This window comes from Tasmannia lanceolata, unplaced genomic scaffold (assembly GCF_043159265.1).
Source record: "Tasmannia lanceolata isolate RefF3 unplaced genomic scaffold, GAP_Taslan_0.1 ptg000011l, whole genome shotgun sequence".
NCBI classification, from domain to species: domain Eukaryota; kingdom Viridiplantae; phylum Streptophyta; class Magnoliopsida; order Canellales; family Winteraceae; genus Tasmannia; species Tasmannia lanceolata.
The window spans coordinates 24336576-24345427 of record NW_027518688.1 but is presented as its reverse complement, the minus strand read 5'-3'; the positions used below and the strand labels follow the sequence as shown (position 1 = coordinate 24345427).

The 8852-nt window shown below is 40.7% G+C and overlaps 1 pseudogene; it reads left to right on the top strand.

Annotated features, from left to right (window-relative positions):
- The first annotated feature begins 218 nt into the window (after positions 1–218).
- On the top strand, positions 219–2029 carry LOC143886064 (putative L-type lectin-domain containing receptor kinase S.5 pseudogene; annotated as a pseudogene).
- Positions 2030–8852: the final 6823 nt, after the last annotated feature.

Sequence of the window (8852 nt, the reverse complement as noted above, 5' to 3'; positions counted from 1 at the left end):
CTTGAGTTTTTTTTACGAAGATTAACGACCCAAATTGACGACTAAGGAAGATGCTTCCCTCATTCAGTAATCTCTCACCCTTGTCATCACACCTTTGGGTAAGTCTGCACTAACTGTGACTGTGATATGTTCCTTCCATTTTAACTTTCCTTTCTAACAGAAAGGGTAGAAGAGCTCCTTGTTTAGCTGTGTGTGTGTGTGTGTGTGTGTGAGGAAGGAATTCAATGAGACTTCCCTTGGAGAACCAAGCTGGAAGGGTTGTATACAGAGACACATTCAAATTGAGGAAGGGTGATCGAATTGCATCCTTCAACACTTCGTTTGTGTTTGATATTAGCCTTGTGAATGGATTGGCAGGTGGCGAAGGCTTGGCTTTCATCCTCACAGAAAATAAAGAGCTTCCCATCAACAGCTATGGACAATGGCTCGGGATCACATATGAAACAACAAATGGGTCGTCTAAAATTGTCTCAATCGAATTTGATACAAGGAAAAGCTATGCAGATGATCTAGACAATAGCCACATGGGCGTTGATGTGAATGGTATGACCTCCCTCAAGCAAGTTTGAATGAGTAGCTATGGTGTAAAGCTTTTGAATGAATCCAATGTGCTAGTCGATGTTCAATTTGATGGTAATTCGACAAACTTGACCATTGATGTTTCCATGTATAATGGTACAAGGCCCAATCACTCAAATGCATTTATTTCATTGTTTTTAAACCTGTCAAAATACCTCCCAGAGGATGTTTATGTAGGCTTCTCCGCTTCGACGGGTGATCTCACCTCATTAAACTATGTAAATTTATGGAACTTCACCAGTGAAGACTTAGGTACAGGACATGACAAGACAATCCTATGGATTTTGCTTGGAATTCTATTGCCAATCCTCCTATGTGGGATTTATGTATTTCTTTTGGTGGAGAAGGAAGAACACCAGCCAGCTCTGAGGAAGTCAGGCAAGCCCCAGCATAGAATTGTTGCTCACAGATTCGACAAAAGGGCCACGCAAGTTTAAACTCAAGGAACTCAAATCTGCAAGTTCGAATTTCGACCCCAATAACATGCTTGGGAAAGGAGGGTTTGGAACAGTCTACAAAGGATTTTTGAAAAAGACTAAAGAGGAAATCGCACTAAAAGGAGTGTCCAAGGACTCACGCCAAGGCGAACAAGAATTCATTGCGGAGGGGATGACAATTGGTCGTTCAATCACAAGAACCTGGTTAAATTAATCGGCTGGTGCTACGAAAAAGATGATCTTCTTTTGGTATATGAGTTCATGCCTAATGGGAGCTTAGACAAACTCTTATTTTCAATCAAAGCTCAACCAATGAGGAGGTTATATTGAGTTGGGAGAGAAGGCATAGTATAATTTGTGGTGTGGCTTCTGGTTTGAGTTATATCCATGATGGGTGCAAGAAGAGGGTGTTGCATAGGGATGTTAAAGCTAGCAATGTGATGCTAGACTCTGCGTTCAACGCTCGATTAGGCGATTTCGGGTTGGCTCAAACAGTTCAACAGGATGGCAACACTCACCATACTACAAATGTGAAAGCCGGAACGCCTGGTTATATGGCTCCGGAATGTTTAGTAGAACGAGCGTAGAGGGCGATGTTTATGGATTTGGAGTTTTCGTCATGGAAGTTGCATGTGGACGAAGGCCTCATAACAACCTTCAAGAACCAGTCAAACAATGGGATCATCAATTGGTTGTGGAATTTATACTGGCAAGAACGGGTCCTCGACGCAGTTGATCCTCAGTTGCATGGAATGTTCGATAACGAGCAAATGGAAAGAGTGCTCATGTTGGGGTTGTCTTGTTGCCATCCAAACTCTGGTGAGAGGCCCGCCATGAGAGTGGCTTTACAAGTTCTTACTGGGGAAGCAACTCTTCCTCTTCCACCCATTGACAAACCAGCTTTTATGTGGCCGGTGGGGGCCATTGCTTTAGAGGGGAACCCAGTTTCCGTGGAAGGTTCGTTTGCAAATGGGGGTTATCTCTCTCCAAGTGGTGAACTCAGTGGTGGATGATGGGTTTTATGCATTGTTTCACAACTCCCTGCATCACTTTAGTGGCAGTCTCCACTTTTCCCAGCCATGTCAATCAAAACTCCTTTGATTCTCCCGAGTTCTGATTGAGTCAACCGGGTACTCGGTCGCACTATGCCGAGTCGACCAAGATTTACTTTGGTCTATGTTTTGACCCAAATCTGCATTTTGAAACACTGGTTTTATGTATGTATTAATCCGTTCTTGTACTTCAAACTATCTTGATTTTCTGGTTCGATTGAAGTATGGGTTGATTTCTTAGTGAAAAAAATGGAATCTAACAATCAAGAAATGCAATGATCAGGTCCACGAATCTTGTTGTCTGTCAGAAGTCCTTGTAAAGATTAGGGTAATTTATTTCTCCTTTGCACAAGTTGAATTTGGATACTATACAGACTAAAGACACTCATTTGATTATGTTGTAAACTATTAAACCATTGGTTCTCCTAACTATCCTCATGAAACTTCCAAATCAATTACATCTATTAAACCTTCATTTTGAATTGAATTAAACAAAAGAATTTTTCACGTTTTTTGTTTATTTCCACACTTCAATTGAAAATATTCCTCGACTTGATCAACTAAAATATTTAATAATTTTGTAAATTTCCACGATGTAATTATTTGATAAAATAAATATTTAATAATACGCTAATTTTACAAGAATTAGATTGATTATTTTTCTTTAAAATATATTCCGATAAAAATAGTGCCCAAGGACTTACGCCAAGGTGAACAAGAATTTAATGCGGAGGTGATGACAATTGGCCATCTTAATCACAAGAACCTGGTTAAATTAATCGTCTGGTGCTACGAAAGAGATGATCTTCTTTTGGTATATGAGTTCATGCCTAATGGAAGCTTAGACAAACTCTTATGTTCAAATCAAAGCTCAACAAAGGAGGAGGTTATATTGAGTTGGGAGAGAAGGCATAGTATAATTTGTGGTGTGGCTTCTGGTTTGAGTTATCTCCATGATGGGTGCAAGAAGAGGGTGTTGCATAGGGATGTTAAAGGTAGCAATGTGATGCTAGACTCTGCATTCAACGCTCGGTTGAGCGATTTCGGGTTGGCTCGAACTGTTCAACAGGATGGCTGAATGTTTGCTCACTAGTAGAGCGAGTGTGGAGGGCGATGTTTATGGGCTTGGAGTTTTTGTCATGGAAGTTGCATGTGGACGAAGGCCTTGTAAAAACTTTCGGAATGAATTGAACAATGGGAACATTGATTGGTTGTAGGATTATACGGGCAACAACATATCCTCAACGCAGCCGATCCTCAATTACATGGAGTGTTCGATATCGAACAAATGGAAAGAGCGCTTATGTTGGGGTTGGCTTGGTGCCATCCAAACCCTGGTAAGAGGCCCGCCATGAGAGTGGCTTTACAAGTTCTTATTGGGGAAGCAACTCTCCCTCTTCCACCCATGAGAAGCCTGCTTTCGTGTGGCCGGTGGGAGGCATTTCTGTTGGAAAATTTGCTGTGGAGATGATGGAAATAGAGAATAGAAGAGATGCTTCATGGCACGACGTTGCTTTCCTTAAGACAATATTCACCCCCGCTAGTAAGTGTGCAAGGGGTATCACGAATTTGCCTCCAAGATACAATGAAGCCTGGTGTTGCATGCACCAAATTGTTGTTGACGTTTTGCACTGAGTGGAAATTAACCTAAGAATCACCTTTAGAAGAACAAGTATTTGAGACCCTAGTTACTGTTTCTACAGAAAACAGGCTTTTCAAGAGTGTAATTTCTTTGGAAATTCTAAAATTCAAGTCCCATGAGTGAATTTTCGAATTTTGTCAAGAATGAAACGATTCTGCTGTTTTTATACACCACTGACACCCTTTTTGCTTGATTTGCACAATTATAGAGCCCCTATTCAGAGCGGGTTTGATTCTGGCCGTTTGATCTTGCCCATCTGCGACTCTACGGTCAAGAACATCCTGGAGCGACTGTTGGTTTGAATAAAACATCCCTTGAACCCCGTAACCGCTAGATCAATCATCCACGGTGCGGATCACACCCTTTGGCCTTATGACCGTTGGGAAGATGGGACACTATCTAATGGTCCTCATCACACTCGATCACCACTAGCCGTTACTACACAATCTGACGAACCAGATTGCACGACCGATCCAATCAACGGTCCAGATCTAATCTGGAAAAATTAATGTGCTCCAATTGTTCCTTGTGACGATGCATCATGCGAAGTGCAAAGTGCGCAATAAAAAAGCACCACTAGCGCCCTACAGCCCATAGCCGACGCCGCGCGTGTGCGAACGGTGTGTTGCACCATCTTGCGGGTCCACGCAATGGGGACCTGCAATGGCTAAAACCCATTGTGCCATAAAGCAATAGAGAGAAGTTTCAAAAGCTATATAAACCTCTGTCCAACTTTTTGCCTCCCAGATGTGAGACTATCTTTTCAAAGCTGCTTTACTCTCTTTCCTAAAAGCACCCACTTTTACAAAACAAAAACACCTTTCTTTATAAACTCTTTTCAAAAGGTATTTATATTTTGAAAATACATTAACAATTTCTTCAGAGGTGAACCAACTTTTCTTAGAAGGGTCATCTGCAAATGGGGTTATCTCTCTCCAAGTGCAGAATTTAGTGGCAGATGATGCATTTTATGCGCCGTTTCAAAGCTCCTTGCATCAATGGTCGACTCTGTTAAGATTTGTCAGATCTAGACCGTTGGATTATCTTGGAGTAGATTAAGCAAGTTGGTTGGATTTTAGAATAATATCAAATCTTCTAAGATTTGATTGTTAGGTTGATTGGGTTAGATTAAGTATTTGGATTAGATTAGGCAAGTGAATTTGATTAGGATAATCTCTTTCTATTATTATATTTATCTTTCATTGTTTATCCCTTGAGTGATCTATATAATCACTCATTAGGGTTGATTGTATGGCAACCAAAGATTCATGAAATCTTCATTATTTTACAGACTCTTCTGAGTCAGGCGTGGCATCGTCATGCCGTGTACCCGATGGACTTTGCATTGGGCTCCAAGGCCTTATCTTCGATGTATTCGTGATGCAGGCTGATCATGAGTGTGGATATCTAGAAGCGCATATCAAGATCTGAGCCAAGTAGCTTGTTGAGCAGCTTAGTGAGTCTCCACTTTTCCCTACCATGTCAATCAAAACTCCTTTGATTCTCCTGAGTTATGATTGGGTCAACCAAGTACTCATGCCGAGTTGACTAGGATTTGCTTTGGCCTATGTTTTGACCCAAATCTGTATTTTGAAACACTGGTTTTATGCATGTATTAATCCATTTTTTTTACTTCAAACCATCTTGATCTTACGGTTCGATGGTAGTCTGGGTTGATTTCTTAGTTTTAAAAAAAACTAATTGTCGAACAATCAACAGGTTCGGTGATCGAGTCCATGAATCTTGTCGTCTATCACCTGTCCTTGTAAAGATTAGTTTAATTTATTTCTCCTTTGCACAAGTTGAATTTGGATACTATAAAGATTAAAGACATTCATTTTATTATGTTGTAAACTATTGAATTATTGGCTCTCCTATAAAGCCACAATATGCGCACTATCCTCTGATAGCTTCCCAATCAATTACATTTATTAACTCTCATTTTGAATTGTGTTAAACGAAAGGATTTAACCGCATATTTTTTCCAATTTTTTGCTTATTTCCACACTTCAATTCAAAATGTTCCTCATCTTGATTCGCTAAAATGTTTAATCATTTTGCAAATTCCCCCGTCATTATTTGAGAAAATAAATATTTCATAATACGCTAATTTTACAAGAATTACATCGATTTTTTTTTTGATTAAAATATATTCCGATAAAAATTCTAATTTGGAATGATTGATCGTCAAAAGTTTACTTAGGATAATTATATTTAATTATCATGCCTCTCTTGGGTTTCCTAAACACACTCAAACTAAATATAATTAAATATAAAATAATTGAGAATTATATAGTTGATTCTTCAACTTCAATCGGTGCATTGCAATGAGACACGGGTGAAGACCGAAAGGGCATATAACCGAGATACCATGAGGCGAAACAGATCAGAACTTGATGAGATGGCACATGGCAAAGATATCTTCAACGAGACCTAATGGGATCATGTTTTCATGAATTCTTTGCAAATCTATCGTGGTTGAGAGTGCTTCCTATTAGGAAAGTTCCGTTGTTTCCTACTACAAGATTGTTACATTTTGTGAGGGGAAGTTAATTAAGAACGGGTTTTTTAGGTTTTCGGAAAACCAAGGTATAAAGCCCACCTTTCTTTCAACGAGAAAGAGAGTGGATTGGCTCAAGGCTCTTTGTGTGTCGGCTGCAAAGTGGAGGAAAAGGAGGGTGGTGGAGTGTTTTGGGTTTAATCCATTGTAATCCTTGTATATTATTTTTCTCTTGCCCAGGGACTATGCATTGACCGAACCATGTAAAATATCAGTGTTCATCTTATGGCTTGTGTCTATTTGTTCTTTTCCATTTATTTGTGCACAATCATATCGGATTTGCCCGATGAATTTCCTCGACACTTCCAAGGAGGAGAGAATTTGACAATCGGCCTAATCGTTTTGACACTTACAGGTACAAGGGAAAAATAAAAGGCGCCACACACACAAAGATCTCTAATCTCACCCATCCCATAGGCCCTGTTCGTTTTTAGGAGTTTTTATATGGTGGCCGCCGTGAAGTCCTCGGTGGTACCACCCTTGATATTTGATTTGTGTAGGCTGGTATTGGATCAAATATCAACGGTGGTACTTTCCTCATACCGCCCACAAAGGACTTCACCATTCAAGGGTGGTCCAATATAATTTCTCCATTTTTAGATTTCTGCGTTAATCCCTTAGGCTCTGTTTGTTTTAGATTGCTTTGGGGCCCACAATCGGTTGTCACAATCTAAGATGTATGGAGCTTAGGCTATATTAATAGCCAGACTCCCATTAGTCTCCTTCGTCTCTTCCTCCGCAATTGTATAGGAAATGACCGAGGTCACAGTCGACCTGAAGGCAATGAGCTGGCATTGTAATGGCTTACCCGATCAACGGAGCTCACTGCCAAAAAGTAAACATGCAAAGAAGACCATGACGACATAATAGATCGATTTAGCCATGAATTGAACATGCACAATAGAGTAGTAGACCATGACAACCTGATAGATAAATTTAGCAAGCAGAAAGTTCAAAGCTTTCTAGTCATCTCTATAGACCAGAAGTTTCAAAGCCAAAAAAAAAGAAGCAAACATTTATGAAGACTAACCAAACCATTTGACCACGACTATGAGGATTAGAGGGTATTTTATCTTAGTTTTATAGAGAAATTCCACAAACAAGATGCATACAAAGAGACTACTTTTCCTCCTTCAATAATCCCTCACCCTTTAACCAGAGTTTTGCGGAAGAAAAGTCTCTATTCATTTCATAGATTTGAGTTTTCTTAATACAATGGTAGGGTTGCCGTTCAAATCTCTCATGACAAAAGGGTTGTACAAGGAACATACAAGGAAGCTTCTTTGGAAAAATCTGCACTACTCCTACCCACTTGAGTTTTTATGAAGATTAACCAACCAAATTGAATACCAATTGATAGGGGAGAAAATGAACTACCCATTCATAAAGGGACAGCTGGCGAGGGCAATCATCCCTCAAATGTGACTAGAGGTAAAAATGTAATCTCCTCTCCAAAGAAGCTTCCAAAAACAAACTCTGCCTAACCACAGGTTGACATAGGGGTGCAAGTTTGGCCCTGTCAGCCCTTACCCGCCCTGAGCCCGAACAGGGTCAAGGCTGGATTTTCTAACCCTGAGGGTGGGTCAGGGTTCATTTTTTTAGACCCTGACTCAGGTCGGGCGGGTTTTGGGTTAATGCCTCGGGTACCCTGACCCGGCCCGACCCTGAGTTTTCTATTATAGAATTGAACCATCTATGTATGTTTCTTTTGCAAATGTTTTCTATTATCTTGGATTCATGTTTCTATAGATTATTATCATTAATTGTCTTTGTTGCCCGTCATGTTGTTGAATTCATATTGTCTTATTTTGTTCCCTTTCTCTGTTTATTGATCATTTTGTTCCATATGATAAGTGGTTGCTTTATTTTTGACACTCTTAACAGGTATTTGCACTAGGGTCAATTAGGGCCGGCCCGGCCCGGCTCTGCCCAATCAGGGCCAATCAGGGCGGGCCAGGGCCAGCACAATACCCTGTAGGGCGGGTAATGGGTTGAGGTTTTCCGGCCCTGACTCAGGGTCAGGGCGGGTCAGGGCCGAGATAATGGGATCCAGGGTTGGGCTAGGGTTTTGAAAAACCCAACCCTGTTGCAGCCCTAGGCTGACACTTGTCCCAAGGGGTAAAAGGGTAATCTGATACCCAAACATTCACTATAAATAGCCCTCATAAAGACAAGGTAAGGGACCGAATCCCAAAAAAATCACTATTCATAGCTTTGATTTCCTTATTTGTGCCCAATACTGACTTGAGTGTCGAAGGGCTCGTCCGGAGTTACGACTCCGGGTTCGTCTTCTGACTGGGTGCTCATCCATGCAGGGCATATTCTCCTAACCAGTTTAGCGACCAGAACTTGCCAGCTCATCAGATTTCGGGCGTAACACCAATTAAGGAAGCTGCTTCTCTCATTCAATAATCTCTCACCCTTATCATCTTTACATAAGCACCTTTGGATAAGTCTCTAACTGTGGGTGTGTTATCTTCTATGCATTTTACCATTTCTTTCTAACAGAAAGGGTAGAAGAGCTCCTCGTTTAGTTGGGAGGCATTCATAAAATAGCTTTCAATGGCCTCTATCGATCATTC